At 43.0% G+C, this 14,730-nt stretch overlaps 1 protein-coding gene across 8 annotated transcripts in view; it reads right to left on the bottom strand.

Moving 5' to 3' along the window:
* KCNC2 (potassium voltage-gated channel subfamily C member 2) overlaps positions 1 to 14,730 on the bottom strand; it is a 92,942-nt gene that overhangs the window by 62,184 nt on the left and 16,028 nt on the right. The window lies entirely within an intron of this gene.

Here is a 14,730-nt window from a genome sequence, read left to right as displayed (position 1 = left end):
TTGGCAAGCGAAGTACGTGCTCTGTCAGTGAACTAATATCCTGTCCTCCAAAGCTGCTTAATAGCCTCCCTGCTTGAGGCAACTGGGGTTGTCTGAGGTGCAGTGTTAAAGTCCGCTGGCCTAATTGTTCTGGGTGGCTTCAACATTTGTGCTGTGGCCCCCACATGTGGTGTAGCTCAGGATCTGATGGCCTTCACGATGTAGCAGGAACCCCCCACCCCAATCATTCTGTTTGTACAAACTTCACACACACTCACACACTACATACGCCACACTTCTGTTATAAATTCATAAGAAAATCAACCATACATCGGATTTGCACTGTTCCATTTTTATTTTACTCCATGAAGGAAGGACTACAAAATGGGGAAGGTTTGATACAGGGCAGCCATAATCCCTTCACCATCCCAGCACATCTACAGGAGCCCTGCCCAGTTGCTATGCCAACCCTGATGGTCCTAGACAGAAGACAATCAAGATCACAAAGAACTTGCATATGGGAGTGGATTCAGCATGGACTGAAACAAAGGGCAATGATCAGATCTTCCCTCAGGGGGCAGGAAACTGCAAACTCCCCTTTGTCTCCTGGAAGTGACTCATGGGGAGGGGGAGAGAAGGGAACCAGCCAGGTGACAGGACACTCAGGTTACCACCGCAACTCCTCCCTCAACCCCTCCTTTCTGTAATGTATGCATGATGTTTCTGGGGGTGGGCTTGACCTAGAGGAGGCGAATTTCAAAAGTTTTTATAAGGTCTTGCACACCATTTTTCTGTGTCTTTTCTCTCACCTGCAAGTGAGGGGAGCACCCTGTTCCAACAGTTCAATAAAGGCCAAGCCTACAGGCTGCTGATTTGCTCCAATTTACTCTGGTTGGTGTCTTTACTTTTTGTCCAAGGGAGCCCTCGGATTTTTCCGGTAACAACGATAAAGACTCTCCTCCCTGAAAGAGAGGGGAGTGGTTGTGGGCGGGAGCCCGAGCACCGCCCAACAGGGGGCATTTGCCCCCTGCCTCCAGCTCACCTGGCTGGCGCTCACGCCCCCCCCCATGGCCATCCAACCAGGTGCCACGGAGGGGGCGTGTTCAGCAGCCTTTTGCTGCAGCGCCAGCCTTTCCCTGGCCTCATTCCTCATCGTCCCGTTGCGAGTCACCCACCCTCCACTCCCTTTTAGTTAGGGCCTAGGTCATTGGCCTTGCTATGGACCTTAGGTTGGTCGCCCTGGTTGTCCGGGGGGCCTGGTAGGAGTTTTTCCATTTGGCATTAGGCTTTTTGGTTTTTTCGCCTACCTCACAGCAATCGTCACAACTTTTGTGGTATTGGTGGGTAGGTTAGGCATTGGAATAATGTGTTGTGGTGTGTCGAAGTGCTAGGTGTGGCCATCGCCTATGCCTTCAATGTTTAGGGGTATTCCGTTAAAGGAATCTGGCGGTCGTGTATTCTGTCCGATGCCTGCTTGGCGGGAGGCCATGGCACGACCCTCGGTGACAGCAGGAGGTGAGCCTATAGTTGGATCAGCATCAACAGGCTCCACCTACTGGTGAATAAACCCACTTGTTTCGATCCAATGCCTAAGCCAATACCTTTTCATTGCTGTAATCAATAAAGTTGTGGCCTTTTCTAGCCCATTAACCTTATATCACGTGTCCTTGTGTCTTCATTTCACTTTGCGGGGTCGGGTCCTCAAACCACAACCATGGATTTGTCTCAATTTATATCAAGGCCCACTCATTTGACAGATCACATGCTCAAGATAGTGTTTTGTAGTGGCAAGAGGTGGGTTAGAAAAGCTGGGAGCCAAATGGCTCCTGGGACCTGGGCACCAAAACAGATTGTCCAGTTGACATTTGGAGGTGGGGTTCCGCAACACTTTTTAATCATTATTTTGAATTAATACACAGTTCATGTAAGTGACACATTGTTAAGATCACATTTTTAGCAGAAATTGTTAATACATGTTTAATTTGGTGCTTACAATAAAAATATTGTACCAACCATACTTCAGTTTTCAAAACATGCTACTCTTGACTGTTAAACTCCTTCACATATTGTCTATCTTTAACATTTACTTTGAGACTTCAAAGCACATACATTTCAGTAATCCTTGAGTGTCAGCCAGGTGCAAAAAAATGGCACCCAGGTTTTGGGAGGTGCTCGCAAATGGAGAATCTTTAGGCACGAAATGCACCTAGTGCCCTGATAATTTCAAACCCTGGTGGCAAGATGGTAGTAGTCTGAAGGTGGTCTTAGGAGTTTGGGGTAGTACCTTTGTAATCATGTTGTTAAAAGGTTGAGGCTTATGGGAATCTCTAAGCTCTGCTGGGCTGGAAGGATATATCAAAATATCCCTTTCATAATATTTAAAAACTTTGTGTGCTTACAGTCTGAAAAGTAACCTGATACCACTTTATCCAGGTGACAACAAACATTCAAGAAGTAGGTCTGAAGACAATTTAATGAGAATAAACAACAAACCTTGTGTTCTGAACCTGAACACTTTTCATCTGTAGGTAGTGTATATCACTCTCTCTGTATGCCTTATGCAACTAAGAAATCAAACTACACAATTCTTTTTATATTCCTTGTTGAAGAGCATTTGGACTTGAAATGTGCCAGGATTTGGCTTTATTTTACTCTCATTAAATTTCTTTCATATCCACTTCTAGAATGTCTGCTGTGTGATAAAAGAATAAATATTTAGTAACAAATCAGTATATATTTGCTTTAGTAAGATGGCTGAAACAGTACTATTAATTAAATTTATAGCCTGCCGTTCCTCCAAAAGGAGTCCAAGGTAACAAGCAAGTGATAAAACAATAAAAACATCTCCAAACAATTCCAGCACAGATGCAGACTGGGAAAGATGTCTACTTAAAAGCCACCGAAAAGACAAGTTGGATCCTCCTAACAGAGGATCCATGTTGCGCACAACCCTGGGACTCCCCCCCCAACCAGCTTGGAGGTGGAGCTTTGCCCCGCTCCAGCCAGTGGTGCCATAATTATGCCATGGGCCTATAGCCAATTGGTGACTTGGCAGGGGGCTGGGGGTTTTGGGGTACTTAATTGGCAGTGTGACGTAGGGACCTCCTCTTGTTTCGCGCTGCCGAACACCCACCCACCCAACTGATGGTTAGGTCATGTCTGACCTTGGTTTGGACTTTGGTTGGTTGCCTGTTTTGGAATGGGGGGCGGATAGGAATTTTTCCCAATGTGGCAGATTGGCAGTGGCCACTTGGTTTTTGCCTGCCCCTTAGCAATCATCACAACTTTGTAAGGTTTGGCAGTTAGGCATTAGTTTTAGGAGGATGCGGGGAGGGGAGGTGCAGCCATCACCTGCCCCTCCATTTGATGGTGTATTCTGTTAAAGGAATCCAGGGTCTGGATCTCATCCGAAGCCCAGGAAGGGGCTAGGGCGATGCCAGAACCTAGGGGTGAGCTCCAGTCAACATGCATTGATGGAGCTCCCTCTGCTGGTAGTTTACCCTTGCATGTTCCCTGCTGGGTGGGCAGGAGCCAGTATAGTCATTAGATACCAATGTCTAAGCCAATACCAGTCACACCTGCGTATTCAATAAAGTTGTAGCCTAAATTTGCCCATTAACCTTGAAACTAAAATTCTGTCTCCACTTTGTCTTATTTCCATGGAGTGGGTTTCAGGGCTTGACGTGCAACTGAGACAGCATCTGCCTCTTATCCAAGGGGAGGGAATTTTAAAAGGTAGGTGCCACCACAATGAAAGCCCAATTTCTATACGGGGCAGAACACACCTTCTGAAAAGATGGTATTTGCCAGGCATCATCATGTACACAATGTATTATTGTTGTGACAAACTGGGTATATAAGAGGTGAGAAAACATTTCAGGTATCCTGGTCGCCAGCTGTATAGGACTTTAAAAACCAAAGCTAGCACCTTGAGTTTAGCCCAGTACCAAGTGTATTTGCACACTGGCACTTAACACTTTTGCAAATACACTTCTCAGTCAACATCCCCTTAAGATTAACAGGAAAGTTCCTGACACTGTTTTCTATCCCTTTGGATTCAAGTTCCATGATATTACCTTATTGTGTCTGTGATCCTTACTCACTTGGGAATAAATCAGTCTTTCATACCACCCAACATTTTGGAAGGGCAAAGCGAGACCCATCCACCATCCTGCATGGCTGCTGCATTGTTTGAGAGATGTTCAGTTATTTTCTCTTTTGTTTTGCTAGGAATGACTCAATAAAACCTAAACAAAATCTACTTCTTCAGTTTCCTACATTTCCTTCTCTGAGGCTAAAAAAACAAAGATCCTGAAGAGACATAAATATTTAAAAATGTATGATAATATTGATAGACTGATAACCAATTAAATGTAAAGAGCTACTGGATATAAGAAAACCTATCCAATTAGGATGCACGTCTGTGATGGACGGAGAAGATATAACCTTCATGCTATTTCTTATCTGACAATGAATATTGTTATAGGTCAAAATTAAATAACTCCAAATTCATCAACATCTTTACATGATGTGTCCTTGGATAGATTCTTCACTAGCATGACCTGCTGCTTTGAAATCTAAATCAAGTTATTTTCAACTTTATGACATTTCCTGTGGCATTTAGTCAACCAATCAATCTGGTTCTGAAGCTCTGGAAACAGTATCCATAAACAGAGGGAGCTGTTATATTCAGTCATGCAAGCAAAGTTAGCTTATGGCTTCAATGAAGGTCTTTAGGGGTGGTAGAGTAAATAGGGGCAGCTTCTCTCACGAAGCAAAAGGATGCTGTTCTTCATTTTCCATTTCCTCCCCTCCTCCCCATGATGTCTTTGTGAAGGAGTGTGGCTAACAATGCACATAAATTTTATCTGTTCTCCTTGGCAGCTCACTGTATATCACTGCTCATTTTAGTGCACCGCCCAAGAATGTGCAACAGGAAAACCATGTGCTAAAATTCCTATATCCAAGAAAGCAGAACAGGATTCAAGGCAGCAAAATATTATTGAAACAATGAAGTGTTCATCGCACCACAAACCCAAGTAAAACCATGATGAGTTTATTATCACTATCATTATTACTATGGTTTATTAGTACAAGTAACCTCCCAACTTGTGGTTCACAAAGTTTATTTTACTAAACCACAGGTAAGTTTCAGATGTAATACTAAACTGTGATTAATCAAATACAGAAGCTTCCAATCTGTTCCTTGTTGCCGTACTAGAGAAAAGACCGGGGGGTGGATATGCAAGCCTGAACTTTGCACAAGCTCATCCTTACGATGCTAAATAAAGGATGGGAATCTATGGCCCTCCAAAGGATTTGGATTCCAACTCCAATCAGCCCTAGTCAGCATGGGCAATGCAAAATCTGGAAGACCACAGGTTCCCTATCCCTGTGCTAAACTATGGTTTAGCACTGTGTATGGACACAGCCCATCACTTTTGCTTTTAGCCTCTCCTACCTTTATTCCTTTTGTACTATTTTTCCTATTGCTATTGTTATTATTTAGAAGATTTATAAACTGCTTTAAGCATGCTAGCTAGCAAAGCAGTGTGCAATGGTACCTCGGGTTACATAAGCTTCAGGTTACAGACGCCACTAACCCAGAAATATTACCTCGGGTTAAGAACTTTGCTTCAGGATGAGAACAGAAATCGTGCTCTGGTGGCGTGGCAGCAGTGGAAGGCCCCATTAGCTAAAGTGGTGCTTCAGGTTAAGAACAGTTTGAGGTTAAGAACAGACCTCCAGAACGAATTAAGTTTTTAACCTGAGGTACCACTGTACACAAGGGACTCAGGTGGCGCTGTGGGTTAAAGCCTCAGCGCCTAGGACTTGCCGATCGAAAGGTCGGCGGTTCAAATCCCTGCGGCGGGGTGCGCTCCCGCTGCTCGGTCCCAGCACCTGCCAACCTAGCAGTTCGAAAGCACCTCCGGGTGCAAGTAGATAAATAGGGACCGCTTACCAGCGGGAAGGTAAACGGCGTTTCCGTGTGCGGCTCTGGCTCTGGCTCTGGCCAGAGCAGCGATGTCACGCTGGCCACGTGACCCGGAAGTGTCTCCGGACAGCGCTGGCCCCTGGCCTCTTAAGTGAGATGGGCGCACAACCCCAGAGTCTGTCAAGACTGGCCCGTATGGGCAGGGGTACCTTTACCTTTACCTTTTACCACTGTACACAAAAATTAAAGTGTCATAAGAGGGCAGTGTGGAGGCATGAGGCTCCAACTTCAGCATTCTAAAGGCACCCAGCTTTTGAGTGCAGAATGGCACCAGGCATTATCATCTAGCAGTTGTATTATTGTTGTTAGCATCTTAGGGGGGTTGAGATGGTGGCCCTGAAAAACAGCACAACTGAACTTAGCTTAGAAGTACATAAAACAAAAATGACAGTTGAAATATGACATCCGAAAAGATTGGCTGGAAAGATCAGGAACATACAATTAAGGAAAAGAAAAGCAATATGTGACCAGACTGAGGATGACAAGAAAATGAGAAGTTCACAAAATGTCACAGAAACAAATGAGGGAAGAACAATAAATGGTAAACTAAAATTGGTCTAACTAGAATCAGTTAAAGAATTGATTTTGTATAGCCAGACAGATTTACATTTTTAAACAATAAACAGCAAAGTCTCTCCAGAACACAGCTCACAATAAAGGTGCTATTAAATCACCATCACATAAGACCTCAAGCTTTTATCTTTGCACCTCTTCAGTTTTCAAAAGACTTCCATTTTTACAATATGGTTTAACAGTGAGTGAGAGAGAGACGTTTTAAATTGTGTATGACAGTTTTAATATAGATCACTAAGATTATTAGAATGTAAAGGGGTATTTTAAAACTCAGGCTTCAGTTCCAATGGTGACTTTTCTCTGTATTACATTTTGTATTTTCAGATGTGTCTTCTCAGTTGGAACCAAATCACACAACCTAATATGAAAAAGAATCTATAGAGCAGCTAGTCAACATGATATGTCCATTACTTCAGCCAATCATTCTTTTCCCAATTCTGTGTATCTGCTTCTATAACAAATTCAGTTACTGCTGAAGCTGTGCTCTTTGAAGAAGAATAAAGGCTCCTTTAAGAAGATAGTCGTGACAGTTGAGGGCAAAAATCCTGCTTTCACTTTATACTTGCATTTCATAACAGAAATAATTCTCTGTGGAATTCCCTTTTTTTAAATCAAGAAGTCCACAGCTAAAACTACTCAGCTCACATATGGATATGACTCATTCAAACAGCCATTTGATTTATGGAGAGTTAAATGGCCCTGTGGTTAAAACAAGGCTGCTATTTTAAGGGAGATTTTTCTTTTCACATTGCTAGATTTCACAAGACTTTATTTGCAGTTCTTAACTTTAGCACACTAACTCAGGACACTCTGGCTCAGGTGGTATAGAAAAGGAAAGTTTTCTTCTTTTCAGATGGGTCAGTGGTTCTTAAGTTGCCATTTTTTAAATTAAAAAAAAAAACGTGATCAAGAGACTGGACCGTATTTCTGGAATCTATGGGTTCAGGTCCCAGTTTTTTAAAAGTAGAAGAAATTGAAATGAAATTGTGGTACTCTTGAAGTAATCTTTTCCATGTTAAGACATTTATAGCTTTTTAGTGCTTTTTTTCTAAGAAGTTATTTTCTGTCCCTTACTAAATCTCAATCCCTTATTTACAGCTTGTGGAAGTGATTTGGCTAGACTGGGATCTCTAGTAGATAGCCTGCATTTCTGGAGTCAACAGAGTCTGCAGGCAAGGATAAATTGAGGAGAATTCTTGTGAACTAAATGGGTTTCTCCCCTGAATTTAGGAGTTGTTGCACTAAACTCTACAGTCCCACCAGTCAACTATGATGAGTTCATAGTGACATGAGTTCTGGCTGTTCTCTGAAATGAGGAAATGGGCCAGACGGTTGACACTATCACTCCCAAGTACCCTCTATCAATCAGTGTACCTCAGGCTCCTAGGTTTTCTGAGGTGATTTGATGTGATGAAACAAGTGGATAGACAGCTAAAGTGATGGTGGAGACAGACTCAGGATGAAGCCACCTAAGCACACACCGAACTGGGCACCACTGAAATTTGAAAGGTCAAAGTCCACCACTGCGTCCTGAACACTGTTTGATGAGACATAGGGGCCGCTGCTGGAAGGGTGAAACTTCTGAAAATCAGTCTGATTTTGGTTGATCCCTTCCTCTCCCAGAAACCTCCTCACCCCAATCCATTTTGTTCAGGGAGGGTCACAGTCCTCCAAGATGCTTTTCAGTGGGTGTTGTTGTCTACAGTGAGGTACACTAGACTTTCCTTTCATTAACTTCTTTCCACTCAATTACCACAGGATCCAAACCATTATCTTAAAATATTTTAAAATACAGTGGTACACCCTGAAGCAAAGTTCTTAACCTGAGGTACTATTTCTGGGTTAGCGGAGTCTATAAGCTGAAGCGTCTGTAACCTGAACTGTCTGCAACCCGAGGTACCACTGTACTGTAAACGGAAAAAGGATGAATATAATTGGCTAACTCGTTCAGTTCAGCACCACAGTTATTAAGTGAATAAAAGATTTTTGTGGGGCTTTTGCCTGTTCTTTTTATAGTTCATTTAGTTTCCAGGAAGTAATAATCATATTACAATTGATGTGCTTAGTTGTCACTGCAGACTTACCAATCAAACATTTATCTAATTAGCCTCTTCGTTATGTTTAAAATGGCCTATTTTTCAATTGCTTGTTTGCTACAAACAGGTTGTGAAAAATCTGTCTGGAACTTGTATTCTTGAAAATGTCTCTTTCTTTGAATAAATCAATATACTGAACATTTAGTGTCTCTAAATGTGGGGTTGAGGGCAGCATATAAACTAATAATAATAATAATAATAATAATAATAATAATAATTGGCCCAGGATTTATTAATACAACCACACATTGATATTTCTACATAGTAAAGTGGTTACTAAATGTCTTATAAAATAAAAGGAATTTATTTCTCATTAGCACCCTATGAATTAAGAACATAATAAGAACTTGCTGGATCAGGCAAACAGCCCATCCATTCCAGCAACTTGTTCTCACAGTGGCTGACTGGATGCCCATGGGATGCCCAGAAGCAGGACCCAAGTGCCATAGCACTCTCTGCACCTGTGATTCCCAGCAACTAGGATTCAATGGCATATTGCCTCTGGCAGTAGCAGCAGAACCTACCCCATGGCTGGCAGTCATTGATAGCCTTCTCCTCTGTAAATCTGCCTAATCCTCTTTTAACGTCATCCAAGTTGGCGGCCATCTTGTGGGAGAGAATTCTATAGCTTAACAATGCACCAATGTAAAAATAAGTACTTTCTTTTGTGTGTCCTGAATCTTCCAACATTTAGTTTTATTGAATGGCACCAACAGCTATCAGGGTGAGATCAAGGTGGGAGATGAGGTATGGTTGTCCTCCAAGGACTTGCCTCAAAAAGGGAGGTGCAGGAAGTTGGGGTCACGAAGCTTGGGGCCGTCTGAGGTAGTGGAACAAATTAACCCGGTGTTGTTCCAGCTCAAACTACCAGATTCTATGAAGAGACATCCGGTATTTCATAGGGCTCTCCTATCATCAGTCACACCACCACATAGGTATCAGGAACCGAGGCAACCTCCTCCACCCCCAGTAATGGTTGAGGGAGAGGAGGAATTTGAGATAGAAGCAATATTGGATTCTAGGAGGAAGCTACAATATTTAGTTTCATGGAAAGGGTATGGGCCTGAGGAGAAGTCTTGTCCGAAGGCTGAGGATGTGCATGCCCTGTTATTGCAGAGGGATTTCCATTGCCGTTTCTCACACAAGCTCAAACCAAGAGGGTGGAGGGAGGAGGTTACTAGTAACAAGGAAGCAGACGAAGAGACTGAGGAGTGGTGGCGACCAGCCCAAGAAAGGTCCTCCTTCACCAGCAGCGAGTCTGAAGGGGGGGCTTAGAGAGGGGGTGATGTCAGAGATATGGCCCACAGAGAAGAATCATCAGAGGGGGAGGAGGGGGCAGAGGAAAACAGAAGGCTACCTGTCACTTCTCAAAGCAGCACTGAGATGCAGGAGCAGGAGGCAGGTGGTAGTAGTGGGTTGGATTCAACTCCAGAGGAGGAGGAATTGGCTGCACCTGAGTCTCCAAGAAGTAGTAATAATAATAATAATAATAATTTATTTATACCCCACCCATCTGGCTGGGCCTCCCCAGTAGGAGGTGGAGCAAGCGATTACAACAAAAGAAGACCAGCTGGAAGTGAGGGTGGGGTTGGCATATATCTGGCCTTGGAAGGGGCCGGAGGCCAGTTGAGTCAACTGACTCTGATAGTGAAGAATGAGCTGTGGGAGGCTCTGTTTGCTCTAAGCCTGTAATTGCCAAATAAAGCTAAAGGAGTTAAACTGCCAGCTTGTTGTGTTGTGTGTGAGAGATGTGCTAAACCTAACAGGCTAATATTTTGATCCACTTCCTCCACAACGTGCATAATTTTCTACATATCTATCATGTCTACTCTTCCTCAACACTGAATGGAATAGGTAAGCTCACTAGTTAGTATGTGTATCAGAGGCACTATGTACACCAGTACATTAGGGCTGTTTTATATGTTACAAGAACAAGATTATTCAAGAAATTATCTAAGTCATTCCTCCACTTTGGGAAAGGATTGACTCTTTTGAGGAGGGTAGGGTCTGGTTTATGTAGCAGGCTATAAATTAAATGTACACGCACATATACATATGCATACATATACCTAACGTTCTGCAAAATGCTATCCTTGTGGTCTTCATGCATTAGATTAGGACCTGCATACACAATGCCCAGGTTTGTGCCCCAAGGAGGTCACTTTGGGGCTGCTAACACAGGAATTTGACTTCACCTCCAGAGGTGCACTCTGTAGTCCCTTGAGACAGATGAACGCCAAAAACCAAACATTTGATGTAGCAGATTGTCAAAAATTGTAGTCTAGGGTCAGACAGGCAGCCACAAATGGACAATCCAAACAACACCTCAGGTGAAGGAACAAGCCAGATTTGGCAGCTTTATAGGGCCAGGTAGAATCTATTGACCAATTGATTAACTGTTGGCTGGAAGCAGGTAGTTATCGCTCTCAACCCTTTGTAGTAGTAACATTTCAGCGCAAAGATGCCAAGGCAGCAGCTCCTTCTTCTTTCAAGCTGTCTTAGTGGCATGCAAAGAAAGGAAAGAAATTAAGATTTCTGCTTAATGTAAAACTCCACTAACAAAGCAATTCGGAAAGTCCATTGCAGGCAGCGGAATCCTCTTTACTGAATCACAAGCCTACAAAGTATAAAAAGCACAAAGCCCCTCTCTCTCTCTTTCCATGTACATAATTATGTCCAAGAACACTTTACGGATCTAAGATCAGCATGAATTAAATATCCACACCCCCCTTATTGTCGCACAATAATCAGTTCAAGAATTCCCAAGGTCTGTGATAAATGCAAATAATTTTACTCTACAAAATTGTTAACATGTATTTTCTCTTCCCTAGGCAGCAAAATAAAAGGGATCAAGAAGACACTACAACCAAATGCAGCCTGTATTTCAAGGCAATGGCATTATCTAGTTCTCCCAGTCTGCCTCCTGCCTTTCTGTCTTCCAAAGCTTTTGCCCACAATCTTTTCCAGTGGTTTTATTTCCTGGCCTTTCATCCTAATTAACTGTCATTTCATGGGCATCAGCTTTTTTCTGGCAGCTCCCGGGTTATCCATCCACAAGGTCTTAATATGTTTTTCACATTGATATCCTAACTGTAGCTATTTATAGACACTTTAGAAGCTCTAGCGTGCCAGTCCGTCAGTAAGTGTGTCAGCTCACTTGCCTTGGATTCCCTGCATGTTACAATAAATCCACAGCCAATTTAGAAAACCCTCACAAACCATGCAGGAAGCAGGAAAGAGGGAGATACCAGGGAGTTTCCCAAGACACACATATTCAATTAACTATACCAACACAGTGATTTTTGAAAATACCCTTAGGATCCCATGTTCAGATACATTGCTATTCCATGATATGGGAATGAGGGTGCATGAACCTTGGGTTCATGTCCTCTTTTCTCTTCATTTCAATACCCACAATTCCCCCATGACATAAAACTCTAAAACTCTGGTTTGTTCTAACTACAGCTACTTAAAACAAACCAGAGTTTGATATCTTTGTTTGTTACTTAATTATAATTAGGGAAGGGAAAATATGCCAGTCTAGACTTGTGCAAGCTCATTCCTACAATTCTAAACAATGTTTTATAGTATTATTTGTTTATAAAGGTATTTATAAACTGCAATATCAGGGCAGTACACAGCAATAACATATCATTAAAAACAGGGGGTTGTATTCAACTAAGTGCAACACAGTGCAGACCCATTGAAATTAATTAACCTAAGGTCGTCATGGCAATAGGTCTATTCTGAAAGGGACAAATGTTGAAAGCCACCCAACACAATCAATAAAATGACTGGCCAGCATAGGTGCTAGTTCCAGGGGGCCGAGGCAATGTGGGTCCCTCAAAATATTTTTGGGGGGATCTGGGACTCCCTATTGCTGGAGCTGGGCACAGAGGGACACTGTGCAACATCACATGTGTGTGGTGTCAGGACATCACATTGGGGCCCCTCAATGTGCTTCAGAAGATGGTTCCTCTGTTGACCAGTGGAAAAACGTTTCAAACAGCTACGCAGGCCTGTCAGCATACAAAAAAAGTCCTGAAGAGATTCCTGAAAATAAAAATCAATTATGACTTCCAAATCACTTCTAGAAGTGTATTCTGTAGCATGGGACCAATGGCAATAAATGCCCAACTTCTAGTGGATGCCTGTTGGGCTTCTCTAACACTAGCTGGGAGACAACGAACACTGTTCCTTTGGTTGGTCTCAGTGAACAAGCTGGGATATAAAGGCTCCTGTGGGCTTTAAGGAGTCCTGAGCCCATGTTGTTCAGGACTTTGTATATCAGCCTTGAGCCTAGCTAAGTAGCATATGGGCACCCAATGTTTTAGCCGATGTGTTGCGTTGGTCATCTGCTCCAATTAGTCATTTAGCACTGCATTCTGCTGTTGGTGCCAAAGGACAGCATCAAGAGGTGCATCGTCAGTCAAAAGCTGTATAGTGAAGAAGCCAGGTGTGTGCCTCTGTGGGGAGGGAATTCCATAACTTAGGGGCTTCCACAGAGAATGCCCTGAGAAGGCAACCACCACCCAAACTTCTGAGATGGATCTACCAAGAGAACCCCCTTTGCTGATATTAACACCGAGGAGGCTTGGTAGGGAAGGAAGCAGTCTTTCAGATATTTGGGGCCGAAGTCGTTTGGGGCTTCCAAGGGTTTAAAGCAGGTTATACAAGTTCTAAAGTCAACCCAAGACAGTAATAGAGACCAGCTGAAGTTCCCAAGTTGGCTTCAAGGCCAGCCTCATGCAGTTTACATTGCAGTAATCCAATCTGGAAGTCACCAGAGCATGGAGTACCATGCCAAGTCATCTCTGTCCAAAAAGGGCCATGCAAGCTGGTAAAGAAGCCATAGCTAGAAACAGACACGCCTAGCCACCAAGGCAATCTGGGCTTTAAGTGACAGTGTTGGACCCCGGAGTACCTGAAAGCTATGAGCCTGCTCCAGCCGTGGTGAGCAGGGATCAAGAGGGCACACTGTCACTGCCACAAGCATCCTGTCTACATTCACAGGCTGCAACAACCAAAAGTGATCTTACAAGGTGTAATTCAGTGGTGTTCAAGGCGCCTCCAATGGACCAGAACCAACTGTAGCATCAACAATACCGGTATATGGCACTTTGAAGACAATACCCTCGTCAGCAGCTTTAAAAATACAGTGGTCCTGCAACTTATGTGTAATTTACTTAGGCGACTACAGCTTTAGGTGGATGGTGGGGAAATGGAGAGTGGGAGGGGAGCCACAAGGGGCTGTCTGAGATCTCTTGTGATCTTCCCAGAGCCCAGTAAGCAAGGTAGAGGGCTTAAAATCTCTTTCTGTGGCAGTTTGTGCTTTCTGAGGCCCCCGTCTTGCTTACTAGGCTCTGGGAAAGCCATGCAAGGAGCCCTGGTAGCATCTCAGGACCTTCACACAACCTTTCCAGAGCCCATTAAGCAAAGCAGAGGGCAAGGCCTACTCCAGACAGGAGTTGCATGGAGGGGCAGTTCCAAAGGTTTCCTGGCTTTACTTGATTTTGCTTTGTGCATGAACCTCCAGAACTGAACCTTCACATAGGCTGGGGACCCACTGTACACACAGACTGGAAGTATTCACAACAGCAGAAGAATAAGGATAATTTCTAGAGAGCTGTACCCACCCCCACCCCCACCATTTTTATAATTACAGTCAACTTGATTATTAGCGTACATTCAAAAGGAAAGATGTGAATGACATACTTACTATTTTTGTAGAACCATGTATGCTTCATTTCAACTACTTGGAGGAAAGGCAGGAAGGTATGATAAATTTAAAAAACACATTTTCACTTCTTGTATACTAGGTTTTGCAGAAGTGGTAGAAAAAGCAATGAATCATAATGAAAAGCTATATATATATTTTTCCTCCAACTCAAATGACAGCAGTTTAATGCATGTAGTATATGTCTTATACACAAAAACAAATCTGAGTGTTACTATTTATTATTAGAATTCTAGAAGTAACTGACTCTTTCAATTATATTTTTACTTGGCACATCATTTCATATGAATCCTATCCTTAAAATACTTAACAAAAATCAAAGCAAACCAAGCGACAAAAGCAAGTGTTTC

This window comes from Podarcis cretensis (genome assembly GCF_951804945.1).
Source record: "Podarcis cretensis genome assembly, chromosome: 10".
Taxonomy (NCBI): domain Eukaryota; kingdom Metazoa; phylum Chordata; class Lepidosauria; order Squamata; family Lacertidae; genus Podarcis; species Podarcis cretensis.
Note: the sequence above shows the minus strand (reverse complement) of the source record. Positions and strands in the feature narration are given on the sequence as shown.